We start from the raw sequence: 20,782 nt of genomic DNA, 5'->3' as shown, positions 1-20,782 counted from the left end.
CTCACTCTCTCACTCTCTCACTCTCTCACTCTCTCACTCTCTCACTCACACGTGCACCCACTCACTGTCTTTTTCTCTCTCATTCTCTTTTTTTTTCTCTCTCTCTCTCTCTCTCCCTTCAAATGCGCACACACATACATATAAGTCTATGCAGTGAATTTGCATTTGCAGAGTTGTATTTGCAGATACATTTTATTAAAGCACACAACCAGCAAGCAGGCAATCCTTTATAACATTTTACAAATTCCTCCTTTGGAAATACAGCCAGTCCAACTCAAGGTTGAGATACAGACTCTGACCTCACGCCTCTAATACTTTGTCTGAGCTGAGATGTCACCTGTTTTTATAAAACCTTAATTTATCTCGAAGATGACTTGAAATTAATTCTGGAATTTACATATTAATGAACCAAAACCAGCAACTCATTCTAAAAAATGAAAGACTGAACAGTAATATAGGTTTTTTAAATATATCATTTTAATTACATGACAATGTGATCTTTTGCTATAAAGTCTGTGTCTTATGATCCTACCCCATTAGTTGCCTGATGATGGAGCAGTGCTCTGAAAGATAGTACTTCCCTGTTGGACTATAACCTGATGTTGTGATTTTTAACTGTTTTTAATTGTCAGATTAGAGGACAGTTGGCCTTTGATAAAATGAATAATGACTATTAGGTAAATAGTATGGGAGCTATCGCAGAGCTTTGCTTGACACCTCGGCTGATTTTGAAACTTCTGTTGCAGATCTTAATTTGAATCAATTTTACTGACGTTGTCTGAATGCAAGTATAGGATTGGGATGAGCATTGTTGGGATCCAGATCTCTGAAGAGCAATTGACAGAACTTCAAAATTTATTAAATCAAATGTTTTGGTCACATCAACGGATGCTGTGCAAAGTTCCCAGTCTTTTTCTTAAGATACTTCCAGAATTTCCCTGGTGACAAAGGGCAGAATATCAGAAGTTCTTCTGGAAGATGTAAAGCCACACTATGTCCCTCAGAAGATTCGTCATAGCAGGAACACAGGACCTGCATGAATTAGGGGACGGCCAACAAACGAGAGCAGACGTTGTGGATTTGCATCCGTGATCCACAGTCTTACTTTGTTCAAAACGTAAGCACAAATGGCTGTCAAATTTCTAACAAAGAGAAAAGAACACTCAATTGTGGAATGATATGCAAATACCCTGCAAGAGTAGAAAATACATAAGTGTATTCAGTACGGTAAATATTTTTCAAAGATAAATGTGTTTCTACTTTCAAAAAATAATTCCAGATTGTTTTTATATTTGTAATTACATATTTACTTTATATACACAATGACAGAAAATATGAAACCTCGGCAGGAAACCCTCTATTTCAGAGCATAAATGAGGATCAGCAAAACAAAAGGGGGGTTGATGGTGGGGGAGCCGACCCACTGCTGGCCTCCTGTCGACGTATATTGCATTTATGAAGTAAGGGAAAGAACCAGAGCTTTAAGTCATTTTAGGAAATAAAACCACTCTTAGGCTTATTTATGTATGTTGTTGGCCCAAACTGTAAGTTTGTATTGTGTGGGTGTGATATTTTTATAAAAACAAATACCAGTGTGTGGAAAATGGTGTACAACATTTTCCAAGAAAGACTAACCTTGAGCTTGTGCTATAAACATTCTAAAACATGAACAAGTAATATTTGAGAGACCTTTAACATTAGCCTATTGGAACCAAAATGGGTTGCTTTTTTTGGGTTTTGGATTGGGCTTCGACACACAGGACAGTCACTCAGTGACTCTCTACGTTTCGGTTCTCTCTCTCTCTGCATCTTTGTTGTGGAGACCCCAGCCAAATGTCTCTAAAGCATTGTCTCTGAGTGTGTTTATTTTTCATGCACACCATTCCTACAATGAATGCTATTAAATTAAAACCCCATGATATAGAGATGAACAGCTGTAATAAAAGCCATTTGCTTGCCATGCCAAGATGGCAATTGCATAATAGACAAACAGGAGGCTGGAAGAACACAGCAAGCCAGGCAGCATCAGGAGGTGGAGAAGTCAGCATTTTGGCTATTTGGATTTTGGTTGGCTGAAGTCCTGAAAAAGGGTTACAGCCAAAACATTGACTTCTCCACCTCCTGATGCTGCCTGGCTTGCTGTGTTCTTCCAGCTTCCTGTTGTCTAGTTTGGATTCCAGCATCAGCAGTATTTTGTCTCTAATTGCAGATTAAAAAAAACATAAATGAACCAAAAATCGGTCAAATTTCTTAAGAATACACAACGTGCAATTCACTAATAACTATCTTGTTAACGTTGATGTGTGTCAGTAACACCAGTTTCAGTCCACATTGCACACACCCGCAGCTTTTCCCCCATTCTCTTTGTTTTACTCCTCGCTGCCATGCAGTGTGCTGCGGGCTATTGCCACTACTCACACTGGAGAACCGTGACAACCGAGCTGCCTGAGTCAGGGTCTTGTCCCATCGGTTTGGTGCCCCATATCTATTGTAGCCTGTTTTGGAAAAAAGTACTGAAACATTTACATTTCAACAAAGCAACAGGAGGCTGGAAAAGATTGGTCAGCCAACCAGAATCCGTTTTGTATATTTTGTCACATGCTTGCAAGCAAAATTGGGGAAAATCCATGGACCGCAGCGGTTCGTGAAGGCAGCTCACCACCAGCTTCTAAAGAGAAACCTAAGGATGAGCGATAAATGCTGGCCCAGCCCACGATGCCCATGGCCCACGAGTGTGTTTAAAAAAAAAAAAATCATCTAATGGATGTCCTGTCAATTTTAATGAACAGTGGATTTAATTCAGCATCGAGAGAACAGTTAGGGTCTGTAAAACCAATCAGATGCTTCAGGAGTGGATTCATTACCTTGACTGAATGAGAACGATACGATCAAAATCTAGCAGATTGCCACTCTGCCCTTTTTAATGAAAGAAGGGAGCTCCTCGTTTCTGAGAGGAGTTTCCACTCCAGTCTTCCATTCACATTCAAGTCACGTACTTCCATTCTGACCATAGCTCCGAGCTGGCAAAGGAAAGCAAGGTGCGCACCTCTTTTTCACAGCAGTCAGCTTCTGTATCCTGACATTTAAAAGTCCAGATAGCCACTTGGGCAGTGGCACAAGACAGGTAAGTCCCTTGGCCCTGTTGCCTTGCGTCCCCAGAATCCTAAAAAGAGTAGCTAGAAAGGTAGCAGATGTGTTGGTTGTACTTTTCTAAAAATCCTTGGATTCTGGGAAGTACCAGAGGATTGGAAAACTGCTAATGTGGCACCCCATTCGGAAAAGGAGGTAGGCAAAAAAACAGCAAACTTTTGGCTGATTTCCCTGACATCTGTTGTTGAAAAAGTATTGGAATCATTAAGGAAGTAATAGCAGAACATTTGGAATCATAATTTAATCAAGCAGTGTCAACACGGCTTTGTGGAAGATAAATTGTGTCTTTCTAATTTAAGGGTTTTTCAAGGAAATCTCAACCAGCGTGGGGAACCGTAGATATGTTGTATTTGGACTTTGAGAAGTTCAACAAAGCACCTCACAAAAGGTTAAGTCATAGTCATAGAGATGTACAACATGGAAACAGACCCTTCGGTCCAACCCGTCCATGCCGACCAGATATCCCAACCCAATCTAGTCCCACCTGCCAGCACCCGGCCCCTATCTCTCCAAACCCTTCCTATTCATATACCCATCCAAATGCCTCTTAAATGTTGCAATTGTACCAGCCTCCACCACATCCTCTGGCAGTTCATTCCATACACGTACCACCCTCTGTGTGGAAAAAGTTGTCCCGTAGGTCTCTTTTATATCTTTCCCCTCTCACCCTAAACCTATGCCAAGTTCTGGACTCGCCGACCCCAGGATAAGAGCTCAGTAGTATGTTGGCGTGGATAGAGGATTAGCTCGTGAGCAGGAAGCAATGAGAGGGGTTTAGAGGTTCGTTTCCAGGTTGGCACACTGTGACCAGTGGCGTTCCATAGGGATCATTGCTGGGACCACAGCTGTTTATAATATATATTAAAGACTTGGAGGAAACAAGTAAATTTACTGTATCCACATTTGAAGACAACACAAAAATACAGGTCATTCTGCTATAATGCATGTTTTGTTAATGCGAATTCACTATGACATGATTGATACATTGGGAACACTGTTTCTATAGCGTGAACTTTTAAACCGTGTATTGGTTATAGCATGATTGCAGCCCATTAGTTTAAGTGGTGCTGCTATTATGTGATTTTCTTGTAACGCAGGATTGAATGAGAAGGGAACTACCGTATTATTGCAAAACTGACTGTAGATGGAAGGCAGATTGTGGGATGGATGCAAACAGTTTACAGGGAGAGATTGATTGGTTAAGTAAACGAGAAAAAAGTTGGCAAATGAAGCATAATGAGAGAAAATGTGACGTTATTCATTTTGGAAGGGAGAGCAAAATAACAGGTACTGTTTAAATTGAGAAAAGCTGCAGCACTAAGGCACTCGGGGTACTTGTACATGAAACACAAAGCTAGCAAACAGGGTGCAGCCTTTAATCAGGAAGTAAATGGAACGTTGGCCCTTATTTCCAGGGGATTTGAGTAGAAGAGCAGGGAAGTCATTCTGCAACTGTGCAAGGTGCTGGTGAGACTACATCTGGAGTACTGTCAATAGTTTTGGTTCCCTTATTTAAATAATTATACTATTTCATTGGAGGCGTTCGGAGGGGGTTCACAAGGATGATCTCTGAAATGGAGAGATTGCCTTAGGAGCAAAGGTTAACAGTTTGGGACTCCAGTCATTGGGATTTTGAAGAATGTGAGGTGATCTTGTTAAGTCATCGAGGATTCTTAAGGGTTTGACCTTAAGAATGTTTGAATGTTAAAAAGATGTTGTCACTCATGGGACCAAATAACGCAGTCTCAGAATTAAATAGCACCAATTTAAGACTGAGATGAGAAGGAATTTCTTCTCTCGGCGTTGAGAGTCCTTGGAACCCCTTGCCACAGAGACCTGTGGGACAGAGTCCTTGTGTATATTTACGGCTAATATAGATTGATTCCCCTGCAAATTGAGAATCTCTGTAAAGAGCAGGAAGGTGGACGCTGGGAGCATTTGATCACCCATGATCCTACAGAATCTCAAGAGGCTGAATGGCCTACTCCTATTCCTATTTCTTATGGACAGTTGCTATCAAACTGTAACTTCATCACGTAAGTGTACTGTTAGGGTGTAGAGTGTGGGAGTATGAGGTCAGATGGGTAGGGATAAGGTGCCAGCTGTGTAGGGGTAAGGTGCAATGTGACAAGAAGGCCATACACGCAATGTAGTGTTTCATAAGGTCGGTGGGAGCTGGAAGATCTAGCAGAGGCATGTCATCCCATGACCCAAAAGGGAGAAGGGAATGGTTGGATTGGGTCCAGGAATGGCTGGCAAGGGGTTGGCTGTGGATTGGGACAGGAGATGTTAGGCCCCGAGGACGGTGGGAGTATGGTGCTAGGTGTGTGTCAGGTAAGGTCTGGAAAGGTGTATTTGGGTGTGCAATGAGGTAAGTAATCAGTTGGATTAATGTTTACTCAGGAGTTAGACTGTGTATTTAATTGTCTTAACCTTTCCTGAGTAACTATTTTACATAATTTCATTAGAACAATCTGAAGTCTCAAATTTAAATGGAGACACTCAGAGGGATTCTAGCAAAGAAGAATTGTCCAATGTAATTTCCCAACAAAAGCCTTGGTGTGTGCTATCCTGGGGATTGTACAGGGTCTTCATGCATAACTCTCGCTTACACTGAAATAAAGACAGTCTGGCTGCCAGGAAGTCCAGGCCAATATTTATTAATGTCAGAATTAGTTTAACCTATTAAAGCAATTTGAAATAGGTTCCAATAACTGCTTGGCTCTTAGTGTATTACTCTAAATGATTTTAGAATGATAAATGGAAAAAGTTGTGTTGTGCTCCCGGACAAAATACGATTTTTAGTGCAGATCTTGAAAGCACCTATGATTGAACTGAACTGAATGTTGTTTGATGTATGTAATCAATAAACAAAACAGCAAGGTGCTTCGTTCCTGCCGAATTTGGCATGATCACTCTGAAAACTCATTTGTCATTAATCGGGGCATAATTTACAGGAAGAGATTTGAAAGAATGAACTGTAATAGTCCTGTTCCTCCATTATTGTTTGTGTATATTTGCCTGATTAATCTTCAGATGACTACAACCTGTCAAAGCAAAGCTTTTCCTGTTGCTTCTTCTGTTTCCCTTTTTGTTGCCATTGCTTATTCTGCAGTAAACCCGAGATAAATCCGGGTTAAAACCTTTGAAGAACTGATATCAGGATGGCTCAGTGGTTAGTGCTGCTGTCTCACAGCGCCAAGGACCCAGATTCAGTTTCAGTCTCAGGTGACTGTAGGGTTTGCACATTTTGCACCTTCTCCCAGTGTCTGTGTGGGTTTGCTCCAGGTGCTCCGGTTTCCTTCCACATCCAAAGATGTGCAGGTTGGGTGGATTGGCCATGGCTAAATTGATTTGCTTTGATTTGTTGTTGTCACATGTTCCTCAGTACAGTGAAAACTTTGTTTTGCGAGCAGTGCAGGCAGATCATAGCAAACGTGCAGACCATCGGATGCTGAGAGCGAGGCATACAAAGTTATGGCTGCACAGATGGTGCACAAAGCAGGATCAACATTAACAAGATCAACATTATTTCATGTTAGAGAGGTCCAATAAGCAGTCTAATAACAGCCAGGAAGAAACTGTTCTTGAACCTGAAGGTGTATGTGTTCAAGCTTCTGCACTTTCTGTCTTGTAGAAAAGGTTGAAAACCAGCATTATGGAGATGGGAGAGATCTTTGATGATGAAGGCAGCCTTTCCATGGCAACAGGATTTGTAAATGGAGTCCATGGGTGGGAGGTTGGCTTCCATGCTTGCCTGTAATTTCTAATGATCCTGAGCAAAGTATTTACTGTAAGAGATGTTATGCACCCTGTTAGAATGCTTCCTATGATACATCTGTAAGTGTCCAGGGATGCATAATTTAGGTGGCTTAACCATGAGAAATGCAGGGATATGGTTGGAGGTTGAGTCTGGGAGGGCTGTTCTTCAGATGGTCAACATAGACTTGATGGAACAAATGGCCTGTTTTCACACAGTAAGGATTCCACGATTGATATCAGTGCTGTTCATTTGTTTGGTAGCAGAAGACCACTTCCTGTTCAAACATATCCCCTAACTCTTTACAACCCTGCCCCCCCCCCCCAAACGATGATGTCACCCCAAAAACCAGCTTTGTAAGTCACCTTCTCAGCATTACAGCAGCAGAATAAGAGTTGATGCAACTGGTATTGAGATGGTCTAGACCCTCATTAGCCGATAGACTTTGGCTCACTTCACAGTACCATATACCATAATTAAATCACCAAGCAACTATTTATTTGCTGCAAAATGTAGCTGGGTGCAGTTGAAAAAGTCTGAAGATCTTTCATCAGTCATTTGTGAGCACAGGCTTGAAGGACAGTTGATGAATGAATGTTGTGATTGATGAAGTGATCTTTCTGTGTCATTCTGATCATGATTCTGATACTGCATTGGAAGCCACATGAAAGAAGAATTTTTGTTTGGTTGACAGGGTTATTCATCTGGTTTCTAAAAGAACAGACTTCTAATTTTGAAAGTGAATTTTTGTAAATCCACAAATCATTAAGATAGTTCATGCACTACTGACATATTTGGGTTACACACATGCCAGGCAAGATGTTAATTGCAATGTAATTGAAAATGTAAGGATAGAAAATGTTCCAACATACACCTTTGGGTCTTTCTGTTTATTAACAGCATGTTATATTTTTCAAAAATCCTTCTCGTGATGATACTGGGAAACAGAACCTTACGTCATTGCTGCTTTCAGTCTTGCACAGTATTTTCACTCAAGTTTTGTCTTCGAGAATGACGTCTTTATCTTACTGTGACAAAGTAACCGACACATTTTCTAGCGCCGCCATCCACAATGGAGTTGAGATTTCCATTAAACTTTACGAGAGTTGCAGTTGCTGCATATGGAATGAATCATGAGGGTGTAGTGATCTCCAGGTCCATGAAACATTTTCAGGAGGATTGAACATCATCCATGTGCTATGCAGTCACCTGGTTTCTCTTGGTTTGGTCTTGTCGGATATTCCTAATTAACATGATTATAGACAAGGTTTATAAAATGAAATTACAGGCTGCCTATGTAACATGACCTGTGGTTAAATTAATGGTACTTAGTTGGATAGTGCCCCACGAAAATGGCTTAATAAACATATTTGTTTTGATCGAGAAGAATGGGTGAAAAAAGTATGATGTAACATTTTTCTATAACAATAGAACATTCTCCAAGTGTACAATAGCTCAATCCACAGCTCTGAGGCGAAAGGAGGGGCTGACATTCCAGATCAAGACCCTTCATCTGATGACACAACATGATCGTTAATGTTCTTTTCCTCTTTGCATCTTGATGGCTCTCCTATGTTTTTCCATGGTTCTTGTTTGAGTTTATTTCACTCTTTTTTTCATTTAATATCCATAATTTAAAGTAATTTCAAACAGCTGCATTTTAAAGGTTTTACTTTCTATAAGCAGGGATCATGAATGCTCCTGCAAAATCTTTGCTGCTGATCCAGCCGTTGCTGTCAATCCCAGAGCCAGCAATGAGTTGTGTCGATCAGAGGTCTGTACCACTTGTAATCAAAACATTGCCTTCCAGAGTCAGGCATCACATAAGAAGGAAAGCAAGTTATATCAAGAAGCAGAGGTATAGGGAGGGAATTCAAGAGATCGTGGCCTCAACACCTGAAGGGTGTGATTTAAAATTGGGGAAGCTCAAGAAATCAGAATTCAATAAGTGAGGGTTCTGAGTCCGTTGGAGATTTAAAAAATAGAAGGAATCAAGATGGAGAGATTTGAAAACGATAAGCATTTAAAATCAAGACTTTGCTTGATTGTAGGTCATTGAAGATGGACTGATGGGTAAATTTGTCTTGGTGCAACTGAGGATACAAGCTACAGAACTTTGATCAAGTTTACTGAGGTGAGAATATCGGAGACTAGTGAAGGGTGCGTTGAAATTGTCCAATTTAAATGTAACAAAGGTTAGGAGTTTCACTAACAAACAAGCCAAGTGTTTGGGGTGAAGTCAGTCAGTGCTCTTGAGTTGGAGATTGGTGATCTTGGAATGACACGAATTGTGGTCAGGAGTTCATCTCTGGGCCACATTGGACACCAAAGTTATAAATAGACTGCTTTAATCTCAGACTGTTACCAGGGAGAGGTGTGGAACCCATAACTAGGGATCAGAGTTTGGAACGGGGATTGAAAATTATATCCTCAGTCTTGCTAATATTTAATTGGAGGCAATTTCTGTTTCTACTGTACTGGAGGCCGGAGAAGCAGTCTGATAGTTTAGCAACATTTGGAGGCAGTGAGGTACAATTGAGTGCCATCAGTTTAAACGCTCTGCTTCTGACAATGGTGCTGAGCAACTGTAATGTCCAAGTACCTTTAGAAAGTTCCTGCTGAAACTGCTTCCGCCACTTTTTCAGATAGTGCTGTCTTTCTCAATCTACTGAATGAAAAAAACTTTGTTTATTACTTTTCTAACTCTTATATCATTTATTTAAAATCTGTGATCTCTAGTTGCTGATGATCTTATAGAAGGAAACAGTCTCTCCCTACTTCTATGAAAATTTGTTGCAATTTCAATTGCCTCAGTTAGTTTTTCTTTTCATCCCCTCTGGTAAAATCAGAATAAGTCCAGCTCCCTCCATCTCAACCCCGAACTGGAGTTGGGGGAGGAGGTGGTGCGACTGGTGACTGTGGTAGCTTCATTCATTGAGTCTTGGGCAAGGGCTGGGGCGGTGAAGTTCAGAGTGGTGATAACTATGTCAGCTACAGGGTTTACAAAAATGCAAACACTTCTCTTTGAACAAATTTGTTTTTGCAGCAACAATTACATTGGTCAATTAGGCCATCAATAAAAGCAAAGAAGGATTTAACCGTGCCTCATGGCTGTATGCAATCAGGTTAACTTCCACTTGGGTTTGCAACCTATGCATCTTAACTACCCTACCAACCCTTAAACATTTGTGCATGTTACCTCAAGATCTCCCCTCTTATCATTCGCTTATCCCACCCAATACTCCTTAGAGTAGTAAACTTAGAATATCATAATATGTCTTCCCAGTGAACAGTGCCATTAAAGATAGCCATTTATGCATTGTGGAGGGGCTCAGGTGAAGTTGATCCTATGTGCCAGGAGGTTCAGATGTCAGGGTGCCCCTCTACATGCATTAAAATTGTGATGTACAATCAAGAGTGAGCTGAGGTTTAACCTTAATGTTTGCTATCAGACAGGAAACTTGGGATTCTGAATACCAATCAGCCTCAAATAAAGATTCAGGCCTCATACTCATAAATAACCAGCCTTCAATCGTACCCCCACTCTAATTAATTCAGAACTCTGTACGCTCTAAAGAGAGATTGCTGGGTGAAAAAAAATCAAGCTTCATGTATTCATCCTACCGTCCTTGTCAGATTGAGATGTGACGGTGGAGTTGCTGACTAATCCAGGCAATTGGATTCCAAAATGTAATTGTTCAAAACAATCGTATTTCCATTCAGTACTAGCTGCTACGGCAGTGATGGAGAAAGGGGATTGCTGACAAGAATCAAATCTCTCATTCCAGCTGATTATGAAACACTGTCAGGGATGCTGCAAAGATTCTGCCTTGTGAGTACAGAGGAACCTCGATTATCTGAAGGACACGGGCGGGGAGTATTTTATTCGGTTAATCGATGCTGGATAACATAGTTTAGCCAAGCATTGGGATCATGTGGTCTTGCCGTATAATCCAAATTTTGGATAATCGAATGCTGGATAATCGAGGTTCCTGTTTTTTTTTATTATAAGCAGTATCACACAATCACTTTATACTGACATCACCATGCATTGCTTGAATTTTGCCCATGTGCAAGCGGTACTCCACCTGGTGGTGGCACTGACCTTAAACGTCACCTTAGATGATACTATCTCCCCGTATTGTACTTCCCACAGTGCGTCACAGTGTTTCGTTGACACGTGTCTGCACATTTTGTAGTGTTTTTCCTCCTGAAGTATTTTATTATTTACTTGCTATTTATTAAGTTGCCAAGCTGTGCCTTATCTGGAAACTTAAAATGAAACTCCCTACATCTAAATCCATGTAATTTATATAAAACAAGAGATATACTAGGCCTGGGAAACACCTTGCACACTTAATTATGCAGACTGCAGTAGTTCAAGAAGGCACCTCACCACCATCTTAAGGGCAACTAGGGACAGGCAATAAATGCTGGTCAATCAGTGATGCCCATGTCCCACAAATAAATGTAAAACAATTTTCTAGTCTGACAAACAAGAGTTTGTCTTTCAGTATTGATACTGATTTGCAGATCATGGGTAAAAGCAAAACAATCAGCAAGAGACTACAGGAGCGGAAATTCTAAAATTAAAAAATAAAAATATTGCAAGTACTCAAAATCTCAGTCACCATCAGAAAGAGGTTAGCTTTGAGTGTCTAATCATGAGTCTGCCTTGCATTTCACATTCAGTAACTAATTGCTTTACTGTGTATTTCCAACATTTTAACTGCTCTCGATCAAAAAAAACTCAAACTTCATACACAGTATCCACATGGTTAAATATCTAAGTCCATTGATGTGAATTGTGTTTTTCTTTCCTCTTTTGAGGTTTTTTGGTGTTAATTTTCTGGTATTGACCTAGTTCCGCAGCATTGCATCCAGGTAATTGGAAAACATGCTGAAGTCTCTCGGGTAACATCCGTTGTGATTAATTGGTTCTATGGTTAGGGTGTGGATAATTCATTTACAAGAATATAGATAGAGGTGGGGGAAGGAGGCAACAGCAATAATGGACTGGATTTTAAAGTGGAAAACCCACTTCTATGGGGGAAAAAAAACCCATGACTAGTATTGTCACTTTCTATTTCACTCTGTAGGCAGATGGCATTTGTTCCAAGAAGCTAATTTCTGTGTTCCTGTGTGCCTCACACAATCCATATATGAGACTGATTTCTCTGTATACACCAGCTGTTATTGAGCATGCCTTAATCAGGAATTGCCAAGGGGCATTTACTGATCGAAACTAAATTGCAGGAAGTACTGAATATACTTGTGGAAAAGTTGTTCCTGTATAAATAAATGTTGGAAAATGAATATGACTTCTTTGGTGATGTTCATTTTCACTCTGTTCCAAACTGACAGTTTTTGTACTCAAATCAGGCTCTTGCGTCAATCTCTCACATCAATCCCTCTGATATATTATCTACGTAAAGATTCATTTCATGACTTTTGCCAAACTGAAGTTGGTCTCAAATATACAGCTTTTACTTCAGTCTATACAGTACATGTAAATCCTTGACCCAATGCAGCCAAAAGTGGATGATAGAAGAATAATGGTGGGTGTCACAGAAGCAATCATTCCCCTGGCATTGGAGAGGCCACTTTTGGAATACTGTGTTTAATTCTGGTGTCCCTCCTATAGGAATAATGTTGTTAAATTTGAAAGGGTGCAGGAAAAGATTTACAAAGACGTTGCCAAGGTTGGCAAGTTTGAGCAATAGGGAGAGGCTGAACAGTCCTTTCCAATCACCAATAAAAGAAGGATTCAAGAAAAGCAATGTAGAGGAGCTCTGGTGAAGAGCACAGAATAATCTTTGCCCAAATAACATTGAAACTGTGTAAGAGAATCCTATGATGTGTCAATGCGCTGATAACCAGAACAAGATTGACAACATGAAACAGGGCCAAAGCAATAGTATACCAAGGAAAAGGGTTAGCCAGGATTGAGGGAGATATTTAACTATTCCAAAACAAAAAGTAAGCCCTTATGGCTCTAGAGGAACTGAGTGAGTTTCAGAAAAGTTGTTTCAGGGCTGAGATAAGCAGCAAAGATGAGCTTCTCAAAGAATACCCTTGGGTGCCAGTGACTATTTTGATGAACAGAAGTTTGGAAAGTGCGATGATGTCCATTTTTCTCGTGTATCCATTTCTACTGTGTAAGTCAGCAAGCTGTGAAAATTGTAACATGCAGCAAAGCTTGGTGTTCTAATACTAATTACTTTTGAATTTACTCAGAAAGAGGGGCTGAGTTTGTTGTAAGGTTTTCTATAATTCCATCAAAACTGTTCAAGGCTCACTTGAGAAGGATGGAAAGGGAATAGAGAAATTTCCAAATATTGTTGATTGAACTCTGGAAAAGTGGAGAGAACATGACAATGTATCAGTGACACTGGCAGACTGGATCCTGACCAAAAAGAATTTTCCATCTTTACAATGGCATCTAATGTGTACTGAAATGCTTGTTAATTGCTGCTGTAACTGTTAAAATACCATGTATTTAGCAATGTAAGTGGTTAATACCTAAATATTTTGGCCCCTCACCCACTTTAGTGAAATGATTTCAGACCTATGGGCAATTATGCACAGTCTCATGAGCGCACTGAGATGTCTCAGCATCTTTTACTGCGAGTTAGTTTTCTACTATTCAAAAAGATCTGCATCTACAGCTCCTTCCTATGAAAAATTTCATGTTTGTCCAGGTGACTTCAGGATTGGGTTGGTGTTAAACTGATTTGAAAAGCTTTGCATCAACCAGAGTTATACCATAGCTGTTCTGTCGAGCAACACTACCTGTACAAGGTGATTGTTATGTTGCTGTACAAGGTGATTGTTATGTTGCTGAAGTGAGGATTGGGCTGCATCAGGACCATTTAATATGTGTACAACCTAACTACAAATTCAGAGGAAGAATAGGCCATTTGGTCCCTCTAGCTGAACCATCCAACAAGACCACAGCTGATCTGATGGTGGCCACAGGCTCACATTCCCACTCTCACCTGATACCCATCAACTCCCTTGTTAGTCAAGAATCTATCCCTGCCTTAAAAATATTCATGACGTGGAGGTGCCGGTGTTGGACTGGGGTAGACTAAGTTGAAAATCACGCAACACCAGGTTATAGTGTAACAGGTTTATTTGAAAATACAAGTTTTCATTACAAAAGCTTGTATTTTCAAATAAACCTGTTGGTCTATTACCTGGTGTCATGTGATTTTCAATTTTAAAAGTATTCAATGACTTTGCCTTCACTGCTCTCTGGAAGATAAAGTTCAATTGGCTCCCATCCTCTGAGACCACTACACCGTTAGCACTGATGCAGTTGAAGCCTTGCTGTGGCATTGATGTAAGTAGTTGCATCAATAGTCTAAATTCAGAATAAGTTTACATGCCAAAAATACTGAATTATCCAATCGTCTAAATGAAGCAATTTTCGTAAAAGAGCGTTTATGTAGTTTGAATAAAGCCTATCCAAAATATCAGCATTTGAAATCAGCAGCTTCAAGATAACAATAGACCACAGCACCAGCAGAAAGTTGTCTCAAGTCATAACATTATCACTTCACCATGTGACTTTTTAATTTCCTGTGTCAGATGTTTTCATGGCCTCTTAGTGTTGTTTTAGGATCAAAGGTAGACTTTGATGTGAAATGCGAATCAGTTCAAAATCATTTAACATTGCACCCTTAAAGGTCACCAGAGAGATGTGACTCCCATCTGTTGTCTGAAATCTTTTTATTTCAGATACATATTAGAACAAGTTGGATTCATATAGTACCAACAACATGGGTAAAATAGCTTAAAGAACTTTCCAGGGCAGGGTGGGATGAAGCAGCTGCTAAACCATGGTGAGAGCGGTTAAGAGTGGTGACTGATCACTTGGTTGATAAGGTTGGCTTTAAGAAGGTTCAGAGAGACAAAAGCAAGATTAGAGGGATGTAAAGATTTATAAAGTATTACAATCCCATCTGATGTCATTGTTGGACAAGTCAGATCTCGGGTTGAAAGCTTGCTCAATAGATCATTTTTACATTTCTTTGCTTTTAACGAAGTAGTCTCTAGCTGAAATATAAACATGGAATGCTACAGATATAAAAATAAAGCAGAATTTATTTAAAGTAAATGAAAATGCAATGGAATAAACCAAACTATTTGATTACAACACAAATTCAAAGATGTTTAGTCATATGTCAAAGTATTAGATTTGATTAGATTACATTACAGTGTGGAAACAGGCCCTTCGGCCCAACAAGTCCACACTGACCTGCCGAAGCGCAACCCACCCATACCCCTACATTTACCCCTTACCTAACACTACGGGCAATTTAGCGTGGCCAATTCACCTGACCTGCACATCTTTGGACTGTGGGAGGAAACCGGAGCACCCGAAGGAAACCCACACATTAATCACATTAATCCCAAAACACTCCTTCATAAATTGAAAAGATAAACAACAGCTTCTGCATTTTACCAAAAATCTTTCACTGATACTATAGCTAAAAACACACCTTGTATAGTATCAAGAGATCATAAGATAAATGCACAGATATAGACCATTCAGCCCACCAAGTGGCCTCCATCATTGAGGGCCATTGTGTCCCATGTAAATGTTTGCTACTCCCTGTACATGTGGATTAATTCCCTGATTGCTGACACTGTGGGAGTCCTTGGAGCTTAGTAGATGCCTAGTCTCCGGCAGCCCTCTGAGTGCCAAAAACCTGGGGCCATTTCTTTCTCAGTCAGCTGTAGAGCCAATCAGGTCTGCAATGACTCTTCAATTGAGCCTCATTACTTTGTGCCAATCTTTTCCCTTTTCCCCATACCCTTGTACACTGTGTCTATCCAAATAATGCCTCAATTAAATCTGCCTCACTGTGTTGGGGTTGACCCATTTCATATCCTAATTACTTGCCGAAATTTAAAAATTTTGTTATTCATTTGTGGGATGTGGGCATCACTGGCTGGCCAGCATTTATTACCGCCCCTAGTTGCCCTTGAGAAGGTGATAGTGAACTGCCTTCTTGAACCACACAGACTATGTGATGTAGGTTGATCCAAAATGCCTTCAAAGAGGGAATTTTAGGAATTTTAGCCCAGCAACAATGAAGGAACAATGATATATTTCCAACTCAAGGTGGTAAGTGGCTTGCAGGGGAACATATGGGTGGTGGTGTTCCCACGTAGCTGCCACCCTAGCCCTTCTAGATGAAAGTGGTTATGGGTTTGGAAGATGCTATCTACGGATTTTTAGTGATTTTTTTTTTTGGCAGTGCATCTTGTAGGTGATACACACTGAGCATCAGTGGTGGAGAGAGTGGACATTTGTGTATGTGGTGTGAATCAAGAGGACTAATTTGTCCTGGATGGTGTCAAGCTTCTTGAGTATTGTTGGAACTTAACCCATCCAGGCAAGTGGGGAGTAGCTACCTCCACTTGTATGATTTCAGTTACACCACATGTATCATTTCGACCTGGTAGGAGCAGAATCTGGATGTTATGGAAATGTTTAGATATTCATAATGTTACTCTGGACAAAAGCCTCATTGCACAAGTTCCTGGTACAACTATGGAGAGGTCTGGTGTCCTCTGAGATTGTTAATAGTAGACTGTAATGTGTGTAAATAGCACACAAATTTATTGATACTGACAAACCTTTTGGAACTGTCCAAAATGCAAGAGGATCTATCAAGAGAAAGTATCAAAAACGTCAAGGTATTAATAACTCCTGCCCTGTAAATCTTTGAAATAAAAATGTCTGGAATGTTTTCAAAAAGCTTGCTATTTTATTCTGTCTGTTGACATAACCCTGACACTTAACTACTGGATTGACATTTATGGTAAGTGACTAATTTCATAATATTTCATTCTCACAGTAAGGTGCCTGTCATCCCACAGTTGAATTAACTACTTTAAGTCTTTATAGATTCATTGAAGTGGGATTATACAGTGCAATGGTTGCTGTTACTAGAGATTATATGAATTAAATGCTTCTATTATAAGGGATTATGTAGTTGAAGGAAATTAAACATCGTGATTGTGTTTTTATAATATGAAGTCCTCAGTAGGCACTTGGATCTATTGTATCTAACCTGGGCATACATTCAGAGGTCTACTTATGGTGCATATTGGGTGAGCTAGCATAGTCGGCATCAGGTGATGGGTGGGGATGTGGGCTATAAATGATGATGTGGTAGACATTGGATCATAGATTAGCATCAAGGTTGTGGGGCTGGGCAGTGGGCACGAGGTGACATAAATGCAAATGGGACATTTTGTTTGTGATTTATTGCTTTTTGTTAAAACCTTTGACACAGTGCCAATGCTGAGACAGGCCTTTCGCCAGCGTGCTTGTGCACTCAGAAGCAAATGCATTCACTCTGCGATTTGCCAGGCCTAAGGCCTGCCTCCCAGGAGTCTCACCACACCAGAGCAAAAAAAGCAAACTTGCCTGCTACTTTCTTCAAGGCCAAGTTTGTAGAGGGAGGATATGTCCTAACTCTGTGCTCCTGATATGGGAGCAAAAATGCCAGACTATAATTTTCACCACACCATTGTCACAATAGATTTACCAATATACATCCAATACAGCCTGCAATTCCCCATAAGAAAGTAGACCTCATAATCACATTTTTGTTGTAATTTCCAGAAAACATGATAAAACGTTGGATCAATCCAACATTTAATTTGAGATAAGCCCATAGTGCCCTGTGGCATTGTCACATATTCAGGACTATGTTTATATGGATTTTGTTTTTGAAGCTGTTAGTCAGATTTTGCAAATTACAGGGCTCTTGTGTGCAGTCTTCAAATCCCCACTTCTCGACCAGAGGTCAGGGTTCAAATCCCACCTGCCACGGAATTGTGTCATAGTATGTCCGAAAAGATTGCTTCAGAATAATGTTGCTATTTGCTGTTTGGCATTCACAAATCTGTGCCCTTTGTTGAATTATGTGGTTCACTCTTGTCTTCAGTTCAGGTCATTCTTCATTCTTTCTTCTGAAATTATTTGATGCTTTATTCGTAAAAGTCAATTGTTGTTGCGAGTACTTGTGTAACACAAGGTAGTTCACTTGCTAGCCATTAATTTAAATTCAAGTTCAATTTAACTATTGAATGTTTATCTGTAATTATATGATTAACAGCTGTCTCAAAACCTACTCTCTAAAACATCTTAGAGACTGAAACCCACTAATTCTTTGCTGTGGTGCTATTCAAATACTACACCTCTTTGTATCACATAAAAGCAAACTATCAATGTTCAAAATACTCTCTGCAGTCGATAGCCTACTGAGCTTTGTTGGTCCACCTTCAATTACCCTACAAGTATCGTCACGACAGAAGAGAACAAACAGCACCAAGATTTAGGTTTGATTTAATATTAATCCTTCGGATGAAAAGCAAATGTTAACATCTGATAACTGTGCCATCTACTCATAACACATGTGTATGCAATGGAAATTGCTATTTATCTTGTCATTGAAAATGACAGTTGGTACACAGACTAAGATGTTTGGCTAACAGCCTTTTCATTAATGGATGCAATGAACTAAAATGAAGTAATGCAGCATTTGTTATTCTTTGATTATGTTACCTGGAAATGGACCACAGCGTGGAATGTCTGGCATCTTGTTTTCTATATTTGGAACAAAAATGGCACTGAACTTTGGAAGATGTGAGCAACAAAAGAATTTCTAGATCCATCAAGGAATCTAAATAAAGGAGTTTTGTTTTTGAAGCTTTCAGGCAAGGAAACAGACTGAAAAGTGGTGGTTAAATGAGGGGAATGGTATATCTATCAATATGTCAGCACAGCAGCTCAGTGGTTAGCACTGCTGCCTCACAGTGCCAGAAACCTGGGCGACTGTCTGTGAGGAGTTTGCACATTCTCCCTATGTCTGTGTGCGTTTCCTCTGGGTACTCTGGTTTCCTCCCATAATCCCAAGGTGTGCAGGTTAGATGAAATGGCCATGTTCAATTGCCCATAGTATTCAGCGGTGTGTTAGTTAGGGATAAATGTAGAGTAATAAGGTAAGAGAATGGGTCTGGGAGATTTACTCTTTAGAGGATCGGTGTGGACTTGTTGGGCCCAATGGCTTGTTTCCACACTGTAGGGATTCTATCTATGATTCTATGTCATACTTGCTGTAATTATGAAAAAGGAATTTATTATATTAAAATAAGGAAATTGATTTCACCAAAGAATTGCAAATTTTCACTGCTGTTGCTCTGTTTTACTTTATTTTCTAATGGAACTGCACCACTGTATAATAATCTTCACTGATTTTACTCAGATGTACATTGTCCAGCTCACTGTGCTGCTGAAGGCCAGATGCTCAGTGTCTGGATTTTCTTGGCCTATTTATTTTGGCATATGTCTCTCTCAGTAACTGGTGCAAACAAATAAACGCAAGTGGTTTGTGTTGTGGAGTGGGTTAAAATATTGCTGCTTTATCCAAGAAAGCTAAAATCAAATTCATGTACAGGTAGATTAGGGATGGAATCCAGGAAAACATATGCAGCTGCAATTTAGGAGCACATTATCAGGAACAAGGAGTTAAAGTTTGAAGAATGACTTCTATCACTTCAGTTATTGTTTCAGTTGAAATGAGAAGGATGAGCAGTGACTTTGTGAAGTTCTTCAAGATTATGAAGGGCTTATGGTAAGAAAAGTTCTTCTATATTGTCTCTATTGTCAGTAAGAGACCACCAATGTAACATAATCACAAAAGTCATTTAATGGAGATTTGTTTACACACAGGATTATTAGACCGTGGAGCTTTCTGCCACAAGCTATTGTTGAAGCGAAGTTCGTGCATTCTTGTAATATTGAAAACATTTTCACAAACCTTGGAAATTAAAATTAAAGGGTCAGGTGTAAGGCAGAAGATGATCAGATTAAACTTGGTGATGTGGAGAAAAACATTGGTGCAGTTGTGATTAGATGAATCTGTTTCGGGTCTGCAATATTCTATCATTCTATCCTCCCTCTCATCCATCCTCTGAGAGGCTTCCGTGTGAGGTGAAGTGAATGTGAGCAGTTTCCACAAACTCAAGTCCAGCACACCTATTGTAATTTTCCTTTGAATTGATGAGCTTGCTGTTAAGGAAGACAAAGGTGGTGTGTGAGAAATGGAAGTATCCTTTAAATTTGGGCTTGTTTTTTGGAAGCTGCGTTTTATAGCATAATAGTACAGAGCAGAAGGAGATTATCTCTCCATCTAGCCATGTTGCATCTCAGTTTCAGGATGTTTAATGCTGATACTAGAATACAGGTTTTGCCTGCTTCAAGAACAAGATAACAACACAAAGCAGAAGAGGAGTGGGTGTGAGAAAAAAAATCTTGTTTCTGTGCAAGAAAGTAGGATGCTTCTTTATCAGTTTAACCTGAAATTTTGAAATTTGTTTTTAAAATTTGCTTTTTTCAAAATAAATAAATTGCTCTGTTGTAAATTGCTGATTAATCAAAGATAGCACATGTCAATATGTTGTCACCAATTGCTTGATTATGAATAGTATGAAAGGGACAGAGTATAACCCTGGATTAAATGCATTCATTTAAATTCAGGATTTGTTAGGAAGGCTGGTTTGTGATGCAGTGATACCAAGAGCATGGGTTCATTTCCTGCACTGACTTGATGAGCATGATGGACTCTCCTTCTCCACCTCTCTCCTTACCTGAAGCGTGTTGACCCTCAGGTTAAACCACCATTAGTGGTCTGTCTCTGATGAGAAAACAACCCTGTTCCCCGGTAGGACTATGGTGAATTAACTTCGTCTTATACTAAAACAACATTGAGCAAGCATTAGAGTAGCAACTTGTTGCCGGGAGACCTTTATACTAGTTATATTTAACCAATGCCAGTTTGAGTTATT

General features: G+C 39.8%; 1 protein-coding gene across 3 annotated transcripts in view; it reads left to right on the top strand.

Annotated features, from left to right (window-relative positions):
* shroom3 (shroom family member 3) overlaps nucleotides 1–20,782 on the top strand; it is a 442,567-nt gene that overhangs the window by 178,711 nt on the left and 243,074 nt on the right. The window lies entirely within an intron of this gene.

Source organism: Chiloscyllium plagiosum, chromosome 1 (genome assembly GCF_004010195.1).
Source record: "Chiloscyllium plagiosum isolate BGI_BamShark_2017 chromosome 1, ASM401019v2, whole genome shotgun sequence".
Classification (NCBI taxonomy): domain Eukaryota; kingdom Metazoa; phylum Chordata; class Chondrichthyes; order Orectolobiformes; family Hemiscylliidae; genus Chiloscyllium; species Chiloscyllium plagiosum.
Note: the sequence above shows the minus strand (reverse complement) of the source record. Positions and strands in the feature narration are given on the sequence as shown.